At 34.0% G+C, this 17,980-nt stretch overlaps 1 protein-coding gene across 6 annotated transcripts in view; it reads left to right on the forward strand.

The window, feature by feature from the left end:
- The window catches only part of LOC111064391, a 125,194-nt gene that overhangs the window by 44,200 nt on the left and 63,014 nt on the right, over positions 1 to 17,980 (forward strand). For all 6 annotated transcript variants that reach the window (XM_039423288.1, XM_039423282.1, XM_039423285.1 and 3 more), the window contains exon 3: positions 6,321 to 6,362. The gene's annotated coding sequence lies outside the window, so the exon portion shown is untranslated. The remainder of the gene's footprint in view (positions 1 to 6,320; positions 6,363 to 17,980) is intronic.

Genomic DNA, 17,980 nt, shown 5'->3' on the forward strand with positions numbered 1-17,980 from the left:
TATCACTCTCTCACACACACAGATGCACTCATCATACTGCCCTCTTTTATTTTTCCTCGAGATTTCAAATTAATTTATCCAGAAAAGGACTTTTCTCTCACCGAACGTTTTCGTGTTCACTTTTTTAACATTTCCAACTCATTGAAATCGTTGAATTAAGATTCTACTGCACACCCACCTAACAAGCTGAAAAGTAAGCATATTGCTTACACTCATACCTCAAGAATGGATTGAACTATTTCCTTGAAAGTTCGTAGGACTCAACTATATGCTTTTACAGAGAGCATACGCTTTTCATAATTTCATTATTTCTTCAAGTTTTTCTTATTTTAGCTATTTAAACATGAATTTGCTATTTTGAAAAAGAAACATCGAGAAACGAATTTGAAAATACAGTGACCTTTAGAATAACAACACAAATCTAAATCCGTTTGAATTTTGTTCAAATTCCTAATATTTTTGCAATAAACTGAGTCGTTAAATTGCAAATTTGAACCAAAAATGAACCGTTACATTGCCAACCTAGTTCGAGGGTTATTCTCCAGAGAGCTCTACTGTTGAAACGTAACCCCCACCACCTACTACTTACATACTAAGACTGCCCAGCAGTGTATCAATGAATGAATTGAATGAATGACCACAAGAAAGAGTGGGAATGGGAGGGGAATAGATGAGAAGTCTGTTACACTCTCTCTGTCTCTCAATTCCAGCTAGCTTTTGCCATATCCATGCCATGTATGACTTATTAGTTCGTTGAAACGTGACAGTGACAGTTCATCCAGTCATTTGTGATAAGTTACTATGGGTTTTCATTTATAGAAACGTTTTGCCTTGTTTATTCTAGACAATCCTTGTTAGTGAATAATACTTTTTCTATTCTATTCCTATTGACTTCGAATTACGTGAAATGTTATAAAAATGTTGAAGTGCATGCGACCAAATTATTTATCATAAAAAATGGACGAAACGCCGAAGCCTCATCAAAGTCGCCGACGCTTTAGACACAAAAGTGGACGCAGATTGAAACTTAGCGCGAAACTGCTTATTTTGTATATGGTCGCCAAAGGGGACAGAAGTTGTTACTGTATACAAAGATGAGCAGTTCTGGAGTTCGAAGATTCTTGAACAAGTGAAAAAATTTTATATGGACTGTGTATTGCCGGAACTTGTTGATCCTCGACACACGCGTTCAATGCCAATTCGAAATCCAGATTGGATTATTGAGGCGCAAGAAGCACGTAAGAAGAAATAATGATGACACAAACATAACTGGAAAATAAAAACAAATATTGTCACATACCACTTATTTATTATTAAAACTTACATGAAAGTATTATTAAAGTAATACTTTATTAAAGTAAACTTACATTAAAGTAATGTACCTAGGTTTCATAATGGCCTAGGCTTACATTACTTTAATGTAAGTTTTAATAATAAATAAGTGGTATGTGACAATATTTGTTTTTATTTTCCATTATGGAGAAATACCACAACATCTCCTCAAACACAATCAATTATACAAACATAACTATTCTTCCTTTTCTCCTTTTATAGTAGTAGTTATGGTTGTGTTCAATTCTATATTTGTGTCTTCAATTTTGCAAAATTTCAATATTTTCATTTTTAACAAATTAATTTTCATTGTTCATTGCACCGGTAAGGGCATTTGTGCAGAGAGAAAAAGAGAAAGAAACGAGTGAGAGCGAGGAGGAGAATGAGAAGATTTAGAACGGAAAGAGTGAGGAGAAGTGGATGGAAAAGAGGGAGAAGAAGAATAAGGGGAAAAGAAGGAGGAGAAGGTGAAGGAGGAATGAGAAAAAGATTAAAAAGAAGGAGGAGAAGGTGAAGAAGGAGGAATAGGAGAAGAAAGAGGAGAAGGTGAAGAAGGAGAACAAGAAGAAGTAAGGCTTATTATTTCTCAAAATTCACGTAATATTGCTTGAAGATCATACAATGTTTTACTAAGTAAGCAATTGATGTCAATAATTGGAAATAATGTAGGTTAGGTTGTTTGACTGTGGAGATGGAGAACCAATTCAGCCAAATTCTGCATTACTTGCATCGTTTGTGTCATTGAAAATCAGGATTTGATTAGCACTAATTTGAGGATCATACAATGCTTTACCATGTAAGCATCGATGTCAATCATTGAGAATAACTAGGTTAGGTTGTTTGTTTGTGGAGATTGAAGAACGAATTGAGCCGAACCACGTTAGGTGTGTCGTTTGTGTTATTAAAAATCAAGATTTGATTAGCACTAGTTGGAGGATACTAATTGAAATGTTTCTTTTTGTCTGAAGTCTATGCTTATGATTGGAAATTAATGATGGTGTGTTGTGTGATTTTTTAGTAAATTGTAAGGGTGGGGAAGGAAATATTCAGCATTAATGAAATGAAAACACGTTATAGTTTTGTCTTTTCTACCGAGATAGATTATATTCAATCTACGGATTGAATGAGGATGTTCTTATAGTAATGGTATTCAATTCTCTGAAATATCATCATTGTACCGAACTTAATTGTTCATAAGTGGTTTAATTAAATTGAAAGCATTCAACTTATTAGTTATCTTGTCGCGAAATTTAAGTTAGATTCGTCATTATCTCTGCACTCGCTCAATCTATCACTCTCTCACACACACAGATACACTCATCATACTGCCCTCTTTTATTTTTCCTCGAGATTTCAAATTAATTTATCCAGAAAAGGACTTTTCTCTCACCGAACGTTTTCGTGTTCACTTTTTTAACATTTCTAACTCATTGAAATCGTTGAATTAAGCTGCTTCACCTACAAAGGATACTGAATATCCAGTCGGGACTAGAGAAAGCGGGAGTGCCTTGGATCTGCAAGATTTCAATTCAACCTAAAATGCTCTGTTCAATTTTTAAATAGTTTTTAAAGGTAAGAGGAGGAGTTAGGGAGTTTAGGTTTTGACTTTTAAATGGAAATATGTTGACAATTTCAATAGATAATGAACACAAATAAAGAAAAATATTGTAATACTCGCACATTTGAGATATCGCACTTGGTTTTCCTCGTCTAGTTATTCCATTACATCTCTACTGGGAGATTCATACTAAAGATGATGCTCACTCTCGTAATTTAAGAGAGAGATGAATATACATTCATCATTAGGTGGATTCCGAACAATCGGAAACGATTTTCAAGCATATAACTCTGCTCGTTGCGGTTGTCTAGATCCTAGAGCAGCCACCCTTCCATCGGGCTAACCGAGGGTTCGTCGCTTATCTAATCTGTGCGATTAGATACAAAGATGATGACAACTACATCCCTTACTATACGAAGTTTTTTCCCGCCCTTTCCATTTCAAATCTGACCGTCTGCTCTCAATATAGGAGCGGTCATTCATTTCACACCAACGTGATGGTGGGTTCCTTCCACTCTGCCGATGGATTTTTCAAAGATCGCTCTCAGTGTTAGCAAATCTGACATTCTGAACCGCCGTGGCATAGGAGCATCATCTCATCGCAGCAAGCGAGTATATTTTTCGTCGTAAATAGCGTGGCTTGACTTCCTCTGTGGGTTAGGACTACTTGGATTGAATTGTTGGATTACATTTTTTTTTTATTGGGAATCGGAGAACGGAAGGCAAGGTTATTAGATGCAGTACTTCACGGCGTCATAATTTCAAAGATTATCCATAATGATTTGATTATTCCCCGACTTCATTAATGAATTGTCCCGATTAATATTGCACCAAGATCGGAATTTTTAATCTTGAAACACGAATTTGTTCTGTTTCGCCATATCATTGTTATCTCTAAACCCAAATCTTGCATTTCATTGTTTACAATAGATCTATCGCAATTTTGTATTAGAAATTAGTACTGTACAACAGTTCTACCCAACCTTCCATTCTTGGCGACCCACCTTTGAGAAATTAATACATTTTTGCAATACATTAAAGTACTTCCCTTCGTCCACTATGGAATTCATATACTAGTCCGAAGATATGCACTATAAACGTAGGGTTTTTTGCTGAGGATGATGTCCACATTAGCTCTAGGCTTGTGCTTGGCAAGACAGATAATGATGAAATATGATTGAACCTACAGCTTTAGGTGGTTTCGAACCACCGGGAATGTGGTTTTCAGAGGAGTGGTCACCTTTAAATAGGAAGTAGCAGCCGCATGTAGCTTTCCAATTTTCCTTTATTTATTCTTGAATTTTCCAGTTATTTGGCTATTAGAACCCAATAGACTTCATGGTCCCACTCTTATAATATATTTGTGAGACGTTTTTAATATTGGGCGTAGTTTGAGGGCATTTACAAAATCCTTCATTACAACTCCCTCTTGCAGCTCAATCTGCATGGAACTGATTTCGTGGAAACATTTACAAAAATAAAGTTGAGAATGAAAACAATTATAAAATCTACAATTTACTATGCCTTGATATAGACAAGGGATGTGTGCTCTCTTTTGCAGACGATACAACCTTAACATTCACAGGCTCAACTTGGAACGAGGTGATTGGGAGTGCTGAGAATGGGCTAAGGAATGTTCGATCTTGGTTGTCTGACCATTTGCTGACATTGAATGAGAAAAAGAGTGCTTTTATGCAATTCTCTCCCAGTACCAGATCACTGAATTCCAACTTGTATGTAAGAATACATAGAGAAAACTGTCCCATAATGTTCCCACAAAAATGCAACTGACCAGCTCTAGAGAGGGTATAGAAAGTGAGGTATCTAGGGATAACATTGGATCCTCATTTAAGGTGGAAACACCATATCAATGATAAATGCCAAAAGCTGAAACATATCATTTATAAATTCTATAATATTAATAAGTTAGATAATAAAAATATAATAAGATTGTCATATTTTGCCTATGCACAGTCAGTGCTCCAATAAGGAATCCTGATTTGGGGTGGGGCTTTCAAGTGTCATTTCAATGGATGGAACCACGCCTCCATTCACACCTTCAAATCCTACAACTCTCTTTCCTGATTGGTCATTATTTTGCAGCTCCGCCTACTCGTCACTGATTGGTCAACAATTAAAATGGAGACTTAATTTCAAATTCTGCTACTAGATGGTGGCAGCTACTGGGTCATGCTCAAATCGCAAGACATCAAGCCCCGCCTACTTTCTCCTCATTGGTCGAAAATTATTCCAATCTTATTTCCAAAGTCTGCCTGTTGATGTCAGTAGTAACTGGGTGATGGACAATAATTTCAATAAATTGCACTAATTCGAACCTTCTCCCTCCTTATTGGTTAACGACAATTAATAATGACGTAGTTCCAAGTTGTTCTACTGATCGCAATTGTAAGTGGGTGTTGTGCAACTTGAAAGGCAGCGTTTGAAACAAATTACTGGAAATAGTCAATTTTAGAAATGATTCTATAGTGCGGCCCACGTTATAATGGCAGTATTTGATTAACATTGGAGTTGCTAAGTTTGTCTATCATTCGTCAAATCAGATCCTTTTCTTGCTTCGCAACGTTTCCGGATAATTTTTTAACAATCTAAAATTATAATTAATTAACAAAATATGCGGAGCAATCACTCGATCCCTTAAAGGTAGAGTCAGGAAGAACACCTTGATTAAATTTTATAGAGCCATGGCGATACCTACTTTGACTTACAGAAGTGAAGCATGGGTGCTGACAAGGAAGCTTGAATCAAGAATGCAGTCAGCAGAGATGCGATTCCTTAGACAAGTCAAAGGATCCACAAGAGAGGATCGGATTCGGAATGAAAATATAAGAAGAGAATGTGATGTTCAACCAGTGTTGAGTTTGATAAAAACATATAGAAATAAGTGGTCAGATCATGTCCTTAAAATGCCACAAGACCGTTTCCTACTGAATGCCCTACTCCACAAGCCAATAGCCAGAAGAAGTATTGGTAGACTAGGAAGAGATGGACGCCGAAACAGGCTTGAAAGGCCTAATCCATGACGATGATGATGATGAATTAACAAAATATTTAATATCGAATATGAAAATTCATTATCAAACAATTAAAAAATATATTTTCTTTGCGAATAGTTGATTATTCTCAACTAGAATGATTAGTTAATATTAAATTAGATAAACAGGTATTATCTATCCTCCATAGAAGGCAGTGACAATGCAGAGAATCGGCAACGCAGTTCAATCTCCACTGCTATTATAACGTGGACCTCACTATAGTTCATGTTCATGAATGATTGGCACCTTCCTTATTCTATCAACTCATCTCTCCTTTCCCAATCCTATGCTTATCGTGATTCAGTTGTGATATAGCTAGAATAATAAATTTATCTACAAAATTTTATTCTCTTAAAAATCTATTTCATTTCTTGCAGGTCTTCCAAGTTTTCATTGATTCTCCATCGCTACAAAGAATGGTAAGTACAATAATATTCTTTTATCTTATCTAAATAACATGTTATTAGTTACTGTTATCAACTGGAACTGCTTAGAAGTTACTCGTCAATACTGGTTACATGCTTTCATAAGAATCGAAAATTCATTGTAATCCAACGACTTTTCTAGAAAATTTGAAAAAAAAATTGACTGACCGCGTACATGAGCAATTCACTTTTAATCAGCTGATGCCAAGCTTTCCATATCTGTATCTTACCGTTTCTGTAAAAATACTGATATAGGCAGCTAATTAAAAGTGAATTGCTCATGTTCGCGGCGCGTATATCTGTAACTTGTTCTTATCAAAACGGAAATTACTAATCGTTGAAAAATCTGAGATCATTCATGAGATCGAACATTCTTACAAGCTTCTTTCCAGCATGAACCTTTTCAGAATAACCATCATCTGTGACTTGATTGAGGGAAATCTTTTTGAAGGTGAACATAAACATGAAATTGGGATACCTTAATTTTTTTGGAAAACATTACTTTCCTTACCTATGGTAGTAGGTAGGGCAAGGAAAGTAAAAATCTGGTGTAAAACCACTTATAAGGCTAGAGCTTACGGCACTCTTCACCATGAACCTCTTCTTAGTAATCATTATTTGTGACTTTTCCTTCATTGAAGAAATTTATATGGAGGTGAACAGAAAACAATCTGGTATTTAACCACTTTTCAGGCTACAGTTTACAATACTCTTTATTATAAATCTCTTCAGAATTGCCATCATCTGTTACATCCCCTTCATTGAGGAAAATTTATTTTAAGGTGAACAAGAAAAAAATCTGGTATTTAACCACTTCATTCCAAGTTACAGTTTTCCACTCCAAGGTTACAGTTTACAGTACTCTTAATTATAAATCTCTTCAGAATTATCATCAATAGTAACTTTCCGAATCCGGAAATTGCCTATAAAAATATGGTATTGAAACAGTTCTGAGGCTAGATTTTACTGCACTTTTCATCAAACACTTCAGAATTTCCATCATCTGTAATTTCTTCCTCATTGAGGAAGAATTCGGAAGGTGAATATAAAAAATATAGTATTAAAACACTTTTCAAGCTGGAGTTTACACTATTATAATGACTTATTTGAATATTTTCGGTGTATCAGGTCGTTGTTGATGATCCGCTGAACGCTAAACTACTTGTGAATTGTTGAAGTGTGGGCCTATCAGCCAAGAAGGCATTCCTCGAGTACTGAGGGGCCAAATCAAGTTTGGGCTCCGGAAGCCCTCAGATCAATATGCGGATTCTTTCACCCTTGTTGCGCATGGCGGTGACTTCTAACAGTTGCTGTTTCTCAACTTCTATTATTGATTGCTCTACTATAAATCGATTTATGAGTTCTAAACTTAACTCATTATATCGATATTGGATATCTTCCTGTGAAGTAGTGATATCGCTAAGATAAAATTTGATTTGAACAGTTTCTCTCTATACTACAATTATTGTTGTATTAGAAATCGATTAATTCCATTAAGTTCTATTATTGTATAAGAACTTCTACATTGTCTGTGTTGTAGGGATGGTGTAAGGAAAACATTTGGCTTTGAACAGTATTTCTCTATACTTTCATCATTATTGTACCAGAAATTTATTTATTTTCATTGAATTGGTTTTGTATTTCTTTGAATTTTTGTTTAGTTGATGTTGTGGAAAAACTTGATGTTTTGATGAATATATTTTGAATTGATGAACGATTTTGTCCAGTTTCTGGAAATTAGGAGTAACACGTTTCAGTTAATAAAGTATTAGCAATCACTAGTAACCTGAAAAGAAAACCAACCACTTTACTAAAGATTAATTTTATCGGAGGAACTAAGGATACCTAAGCTGTTATTCTTTTGTTGTGTTTCTCTCTTTCTTTGTTATACCTTTTCAAATTTTAATTGTCATTTAATGAAAATTTAACGCATTTATGTAGGCTACAAGTTATCATTGTTTGTCTTGAAAAGAGTGATTAAGTAGAATTCATTTCAATGCATCTCCATAGTCCTACACTTGAGTTCACCAGAGATAGTGTGAGTAGAACCTTAACTGTGTTAACTCTTTCATGTACATCTGGAATTATTAGATAGCATTAGAATATTATTAGCTAATTCAACATCTCTTAATACAGTACTGAGTAGTTTGAAAATTGGATGGAATTCTGGGTTGAGAATGAGTTTTAAAACGTTGTATTCCATCCCTCTAGCATATCAATCATGAACATCCCCAATCAGCTTCTACATATTATTTCTCACGTGTATTGAGATTTGAGATTCATTTGAGACTTGAGATTCAACTGTGTGCACTCCTTATTATAACATCAACGCTTTCCAACGAATGCTGACAGGTGAGGTGAATCTGATGATTGTTCTGTTAATAACATAATTGGAAGTATATCGATTACTGCATGCAACCCAAACACGAACCATTGACTGAATTCAGTTTTCAACCATGAGCTTGATATACCTAAATTATCTCTGGTGAGTTACATTCTCTTTCATCTTCCAGTATGATTTCAATTCTAGTTAGAAATTATATGAAGTTGTGATCACAACTGTATATTGAACCATGAGCTTGATTTTCCTGCAATTATCTCAGGTGAAATGAATTCTCTTCCATCTTCTATTGTGATCATTCTGAACATGAATTTGAAATGTGGCTGGTTATGATTATGAAGTTATGATCACAACTTTTAACTGCGGGTGCCTCTACTACTAGACTGCTCATATTCTTGGGATGGATTTGAAGTTTTCAAGAATTTGAAAACCATGTACTTATTGTATGAAAGAAAGAATAAAGAATCACAGTTATTAATAATTGAGCATTTGAACATAGTTCTCTTGTTTCATTCTAATCTCTCATTAGAATGTGATTCATTCTAATCTATCATTAGAATGTGTTTCATTCTAATCTATCATTAGAATAATACCTACCTATATCATAAGAATGATGCTCTTGAATTTGTATAGAAATTATTATTAATGAAGTAAAGTTTATCGCTTGTCATTGGTAGTTTAAGGATATTATTCAATTGAAGAGGGATAATGAATGCCTTCATCTATTAACCTGAAAGAGAAATTGATGTTTAGTAATGGGATAGACCTATTCCATCAGGAAAAGGATTCTCCTTGGTCCAAGTGATATAAAATCACATGGAATAACTGTGATTCTCCTTTCACATTTTCACCCTTGAATTTTCTATAGATTTAACATGCAGTACAGTAAGGATGAATGTGAATAACGAAATGAATGAAATCCTTTCTTAGTTCTATATTTCCCCTAAAGAGAACAATGAGAATCTCTAACCTTCATCGCTTAGATGTGATGAATACTTTACTTGAGTGCTACTAATCTACAGTTTATCAGAAGTATGAGTACGATATTCAATACTACTTATTCACCTAAACTCTGTTGAAAGCAATTGAACCACATTCCACAACAATCTTGAATTTTGTTGGCAGCTTGACACGCAGTAGCCAACGTTTCTGCGAATAAATTGAACTGGTGTTGAAGTAAACTCGGTACGGTATATTTCTTCTCCCAGTTTATGAATTGGCAACCCTGTTTTCAAGGTTAAGGATCCGCCATTGTTTCGTCATACCTCATACGCCACAAAAAAACTGTTTATTGTGTGAATCATTTATAGCTTCATTTGTGAGTAACGTATCAATTTTCAAAAGGAGCTGATGAAAATTTGTTGAATGAATATAACATAAAATTTTCAGACTTGAAAATAAGTTGGAAACTTGAATACAGGGAACATCAGACGGATTTTCAAAAATTTCATTTGAATTTTCCTTTATTTTCAATATTTTACTTTGGGTCATGTTTCCACTTTGTTCCTTCTGTTTGAAGTGCACGTTTATTTCTCATGAATCTGTATCATGGACTTTGACACTGACATTGTTCCATTTTGATGACATGAATGTAATTAATATTTGATTTGAATGAATTTCTATGATTTTAATTTGATATTCAGTTTTATGAAATTCATTTTTCCTCAACTACGTATACTCTAATGACCAACAACGTATAAACTCACTAAAAACGTTATAATGGAGAGGTAAAATTTTGCGAAAGTCTTTCTTTCCTAACTTCAATCACTCGTGAGAATCAGTGAGGATAGAATAACATTCTATACTCTTTGGTGAGAATGCATGTTGAATATCGGCGATCAAACCAGTTTTTCCATTGTCGAAATGATTCAAGACTTGATAAATTTGTCATCAAATGACTCATTGGCTCTCATTTGTCATATTTTGTTTTTGATCGTTGCAATTTGCAAAATCAAATACACATCTCCCTTTCCTACGAAGAGGATACACCCTCTACATCATATTAATGAAATGTCATTCAACTTGAATCATAATATCGTTTCTCAATTTACATACCGTATTTCTTTTGAAACAAATTGAGTCGTTAGTTTTTTCTCATGTCATATTTCTCTGATATTAATCAAAGTACTTACTATCACTCGTCTGAGTATAATCCAATCATCCCTACAGTTCATAGGATCTTTAAAAGATCTTCACTTCAAACAGAAAATTCATGTTTATTGATTTTCAGATTATCATTCAGTAGTAAAAATTATAATTTTTGACGTTTGTCAACCCTCTGATTGGCTATCATTGCCATATCTAGAAAGTTACATCATTATTTTCAACTGTGACATCTAGTTTAATGTATTTTAAACTTCAGAATGGAAGAATTAAGGAAGTAATCCTTATCTAACCAGTTATCTTATTCAGGGTATTCTGTTCATTATAACTTTCGTGCAAATATACCACGGTAAGCCTGTCAATAACAATAATTCACTTATTATACTTCTGTCCACTCTTGTTTGGTATTTTATTTATATACCAACCAATAATAATTTACGTTGCCGAATGATTAGTATTTCATCACCATGCTAACCTAGTGAGTCATCACGGGAAGAATTCAGGTTTGCTTACACCAAGTTCAATCATGCTTCATATCTTATCAGTCAATTACTCAATCAACTCTGTGTATTAACTGGCAGGAAGTTTCTACTTTTGTTCAATAAGGTTATTTCAGAAGAAGCTTCTTCCATTCATCAATGTAAACAAAAACTAAATATAGATGGAATACTCTTCCAATATCTTACTCATTTCCTACCTATACAATGCTAACAAATTATAACTTTTGTGCTATATTTTTAAAACTTTTTTCTGAAGACTATTAAGTCTGTCTGAATTATGGGAGATTATAATTGCCGTGTTCCATACTGAATCCTGCAATTTGTTGTTATGTATAATTGCTCTCTAATAATTAGAAGCTAACGTTTTCAGCTTCTTACTTTATCCATGTGAAAACTATGTTTGCAAATGATATACTGAAGAAATGCCTAAAGGACAAAAATAGGTTTGAGTTGCAGTTGGAAAATAGTGGCAAACCATCGAATAGACAGCGTGTGAAAGGATTGCTAACAACTGTGGTAGAGTATTGAAAGTGGATCATTTTGTCGTGTCAACTCATATGATCGGTGATCACTCATATGGAATTGAAGTTCTATATTGCTCCAGTGGAGTGAGAGCCTTCTAGTCCAGGCGCTGGCTTACATTGAGCATACATGAGAGAGGCAGAGAATTTGACTTCGGATTACTGTTAGGGGGTCTTTAGTGTATATGAAACTCGATGTCGTCACGTCCCAGGGTGGTCGACAGCTTGGGGGGGAGGGGGGTAAGTTGTAAAAAACGCGCGTTTATAAAATCGCCTGTCCTGCAGTTACTATTCATAGTACAGCTTTTAATTTTTTCTCAATATTATGTACACATAACTGGCTTTCAATGTGGTCCTATACTTTTTTGCGATAAACCGCATAGTTTTTCCGTAAAAAAATAAAATATCTCGAAAAATGTATTTTTTTATTATGGACTTTTTGTTATTTCTCGAATATTCAAGTAATTAGCCGACTTAGAGGAAAAGGCTCCCAATAAACGTGGTAGGCCGTTTCTTGCTGAATCCAATGATATATATAGTTTGAAGGTTACGATCATAGATGCGGCGGTGGGAGGGGGATAAGTAGCACTGTTACGCTGCGGCGCGGTCCTCCCCCATGATTAATGCGCGTAGTGGCCTGTCTATCGCATCGCTCCTACTAGTCTATGCATTCAAATTATGTATTTCAGGAACGCTATCTTATGTATTATCGGTCGCTGAACACGATTTTTCAACTCTCAAGCCTTAATAATTGATAATTCTCATCATAATATACTAACTATGGTAAAAATTACAAACTTCATCTCATTCTGCAAGGAAACTAAGAAATGACTGTTTGAAATAAACGAAACTTGGGTTTCAAGAAATATATTAGGATAGAATAAAGTTAATATTTATATATGTTTATGTTCTATTGTTTTTATTTCAAATTAATTTATTGTGATGCGCTACAGGCTAAATTATATTATTAATTGCACACTGGCCACGCTTACTTGATATAGTGGTCAGTTAGTTACCAAGAAATATTTGTGGAATTTTGTTAGTTCTTCATGGTGGAAATGGAATTCATCATTCATTTATTATCATAATGATTATGTTTAGTATGAAAATGTTAATCTTTCGTGAATCTTCAGTTTGTCGTGGACTTTTGAGAAATTATATCCAATATAATAATAGATATGTGTCAAATCAAAATGAAATGAAAATTTAAATATTCATTCATATTATTTCTAACAGTATTATTATAATAATATTTCACTAACTTTTAATTGATTCATCATTTATGGTATTCTTGTTCAGACTGTTTTGAAATGGTAACAAGTTATTCAGTATCAAAATTTGGGATTCGAATAGTTTTGGGCCATGCCTGCTATTCTTTCCCAAACATATTTAGATGATTTGTAATTTTATCCACAAATGAATGAATGAATGTATGTATTCCTGCACGTAGCTAACGTATGGATAATTCCTTTATAGATTCTTGCATGTCACATTGATAAATCTCTGCCACAGATTTAGAAATCAAGTCTCGATGGTTTGGAGAACATATTATTGGAGTGATTCTTTTACTCTGCTGCTTCTAATATGTTCACTACCTTTGTTTGATTTTAGACCATAGACATGAAAAGCTATGTCCACCTGTATCACTCCATCTTTATTGAGAATTTTCATAACTCTTCTCATCACAAAGTTTCCATAATCTTGCAGCGTATTGAAGTTTTGAAAAGTGAAGTAGGAGTTGAATTCAGGAGAGCCATGTCATCATTATGCGAATTTGTCAACGATATTTAGGCATTTAGTCAAATCCACAACTAGTTTCACTTACAATTTCATAGGCCAAGTGAGATTAAGAGTTTTTTTTCAAATATTCATCAGATGTTGACAGAGATTGCGGTTATTGTAGAAATGCATGCTGCACTAAAACTTCAATGCTGAATTATCTTTAAACAGCTACCTAGTAAAAATACAGAGATCAGATCTTTTTGTTCTAGAATTAGCTAAGACTAGGATTTTTGTTTGATTGCATCGTGGAGAATGAAAGAACTCTGTTTCTTTTTATAGGTGAGAATACACCTTTACAATTTGCCACAACTATGTTCAGATAAAAATCGTTGGAGACCGAATAACTATTTCTTTCTATACGTTCAAAAGAGAATCACACACTTCTTCACTTGCTTCCAGACCATTGATAACATTATGCAGATTCTGTTGTCCATCAGAGTCTTGAAGAAAAATGTTATGTTCTCTTGAGAAGATTATGCTTCTGGAAATCATTCTCATCTCTCATTATTCTTGTTTTACTTCATTAGATGACTTTCTTCACAGTCTCCAGTGATATCCATAATGATGTCAACATACTTGAACAGAATATCTTTGATGGAAGATTTATTTATGTAGTAGCAGCCATTTTAGGAAAGCCTTTGAAGAACTAGCTATTCCAATCACTCAGTTTTGGATGATCTAATGAGGGTTTGCTCTAAAGCATGATCGGTTGTCACATTTATTAAATTTTCAAGGTTTCATTTGACAGAGAGTCAATGTATTGACTGTATAGAGTTAATGTTTCCTTATTGGAAATTATTTTTCACTTCTATGGGTATTTTTTATATTTTCTAGATATAACACAGACTTTATAACATAGTTTGTGTGATTGGATGAAAAAATTATGGGATCTTTTCTCGAACAGTTTCTATGTGCAATACCAGAGTCCATCCTTATGAGCATGAATACAATTTAAGATAATTTAAACTATGTTACAATAATCAGTCATAAATATTTCAAGTAGTCATTGATTTTGATTCTAAAAAAACTCTACAAATAGCTCCTGACTTCTTTCAAATATACTTTGACAATCTCTCATATTTGAACCGTTCATGAGTCCTTGTAGTTGTTTCATTGAATTGATTGCTTGCTCTCACACCTTAATGCTACTTATCCCCCTCCCACCGCCGCATCTATGATCCTAACCCCCAAACTATATATATCATTGGATTCAGCAAGAAACGGCCTACCACGTTTATTGGGAGCCTTTTCCTCTAAGTCGGCTAATTACTTGAATATTCAAGAAATAACAAAAAGTCCATAATAAAAAAATACATTTTTCGAGATATTTTATTTTTTTACGGAAAAACTATGCGGTTTATCGCAAAAAAGTATAGGACCACATTGAAAGCCAGTTATGTGTACATAATATTGAGAAAAAATTAAAAGCTGTACTATGAATAGTAACTGCAGGACAGGCGATTTTATAAACGCGCGTTTTTTACAACTTACCCCCCTCCCCCCCAAGCTGTCGACCACCCTGGGACGTGACGACATCGAGTTTCATATACACTAAAGACCCCCTAACAGTAATCCGAAGTCAAATTCTCTGCCTCTCTCATGTATGCTCAATGTAAGCCAGCGCCTGGACTATTCTTCGAAGCCTGGATTTTCCATCTGTTTGGTTGGTGGATGACCTTGGAGTCTATTCTTGTTGTGTATTGTATGGTAGCTCTGCTTGGTTTGGGTGCAGGTAGATAAAGCAAGCATAAACCTCTACAGAACGCTGTACACCTAATTCGCATTATATGACACCCTCGTCTCTTCAATGGAACTAGTTCTGTCACGTTCTTGCTGAGAGTTTAGAAGTGGTGTCTGTCCTACTTTCTGCTTCTAACACAAGAAAGTTAGTTTATCTCAATAATTATTAGCAGAACTTTGACAGTAGTGGAGGTTTACATTTATACTATTGTATTTGCTTTCATTCTTCAACGGCGAGAACTGATTCTTTTTGGCCTGAGGTACATGGCTGCTGAATATTTCTTATGTTTTGTTATATCATATTTGAACTGAATTTAATACCAATCTCATACACTCTATAACTAAATATTTATGCTTCAACAATATTGTTCACATTTATATATCACTGTTGATCTAATATTTCTAGTTGTTTATAATAAGCTCTATTTTTCTTTTGATATATTTATCGTAGTTGTTCGAACTGACTACCGCCGCACAAGTTGTTCCTTGCCGGTAGTGCCATATTGCAATAAAATATATTTATTTTATTAATTTATATATAATTTTGATGGCGAATAAATTGTATTGTATGTTTATAGTTGTGTATAAGGGATGATTTCGAATGGGTCTGATCACTTCGATTCATCTAGATCGATATATATTATCAATTTGCATTATTCATATGAATATCACCTAATAAGAATCCTGATAAATGAAAAGTATTTTCTATTAACTTATTTCATTACGTTCACTTGATTTTTTAGTTGAAAAATAATTCAATAGTATCCTTTTCTTATCTATAATATAATAAATTAAGGAAAGAATATGCTTATACACGTACGGGATAGTAAATTTACGAGTGACGCATCATCAGGTCTGAACTACTGGGCTGATTAACTTGAAATTTTGCATATTGATTCTTAATTCACTGAGGATTGTTATTAAGTCAAGTTAGTATGGTCGGAGTAGGTGAACTTTTCAGTTTTCCAAGTTTTTAATCAGACCATGCGGACCACGGCTCACCTGCTAGTTATTCATATGAATACCTAATAAGAATCGAATCGTGGAAAATGAAATTATGAGAAGTGATAAATCAAATATGTTGGCGATTTAAATCTTAATTCTAGAAAGTGCTACAATAATCAATGGAATTGATTGTTACTTTGAGAATATTAGACTATTTTCCATTTTAGAATTTTCTATATGAACTAGTACGGTATTGAAATTTTTTAGAAAAAAGTATTGAAAGCCATTTATTTAGAAGTACATAAGTGCTAGAGAGAAAATAAGTGAGAAGAACATTTTCAAAATATCACACTGATTGAATTTGTGAATTCCAATTGGCTTGAAATTCACAAATGCCTAGAAGCAGCGTTTCTATAGTGAGGTCCACGTTATATTGGCAGTGTTCGATTAACAATTGTATTGCTATCCTTGTCTATCTTTCAACAAAGCGGATAGCGCTATCTCTTTCTCGTTTTTGCTCTGTTGCCGATCGTCTTTTAACAATGTAGAATTGATAATTAATTAACAATATATTTCAACTTAATTATGAAATTATTGAAAAATATAATTTCTTGCTTAACCCTACAGAGACACACTTACTTTATGCTAACACAGTAGATACACTGGGGTGTTTAACACCCCATTTTTTCTTTGAAAAATATGAAAAAAAATATGTAGACCATACTTCATAATTTCTTAATCATTTTTGTTCCAAGTGCATACAGGAATCAAACATGATTGATCATTTTACAGAGGATGAATTGTTAATATTACATAAATAAACCTGTATCAGCTACTGTCCATAGAAGGCATTGACAAGACAGAGGATCGGCAACGCTGTTCTCCTATCTTTCTCCATTGCCATTATGAGGTTGAGTGGTAGAGAGGACTTGAAAGTTCTAAATCCGCCTAATAAAGAATTTTTTCATTTTCATTTTCACTATAACTTGGACCTCATTCTCATTATACATTCAGTGAACATTAATTTCCAATCTTCTTGGAAAGGAAGAACACACTTTTTATTTTCAACATCTTATTCAATTAACGCGTAATATTATTATTATTATATATGACTTTTTTTATACAGAATCTATTTTGTAATGACAATAAACGATTTTGATTATCATTATTGAAATATTCGGCACTAGGCCTGCTATACTACGTACTGTAGAACCTATAATAGTACCTAGAGCCTATCATAGTAGGAGTTTGGCTAATTTTGACTACATCAGGATTCACTAAGAACTGTCAGTATTCTTTGAATATAGAATCAACGCTTCCCATTCAACCAATCCTGACAGTTGGAAGAGAATCTCACTATGGCGTTATCGTATGTCTGAACAATGGCAGAGAAACGTAACGGTAGTCAGTTAGCCAGTTAGCCCAGCTCGCTGTGTTTTGGGGGGAACTATGCATAGACTGGAAGGCAACAGTCGGCCCTGAGGTTCAAGTTTCTTCTTTTCACTTCAAGAAAGTTTTCCCTCGGATGCATTTCTATTCGATTTATACAAAAAGTAGATGAAATTCAAACACAATGATCCCATCTGAAAAATTAGGCTATGTGTTGACGAAAGAAGAAGGAGATAAGATGATGAAGAAGAAGAAAAATAATAGAAGAAGAAGAAAAAGAAGAGGAAGAAG

The sequence above is a fragment of the Nilaparvata lugens genome, chromosome 3 (genome assembly GCF_014356525.2).
Source record: "Nilaparvata lugens isolate BPH chromosome 3, ASM1435652v1, whole genome shotgun sequence".
Taxonomy (NCBI): Eukaryota; Metazoa; Arthropoda; class Insecta; order Hemiptera; family Delphacidae; genus Nilaparvata; species Nilaparvata lugens.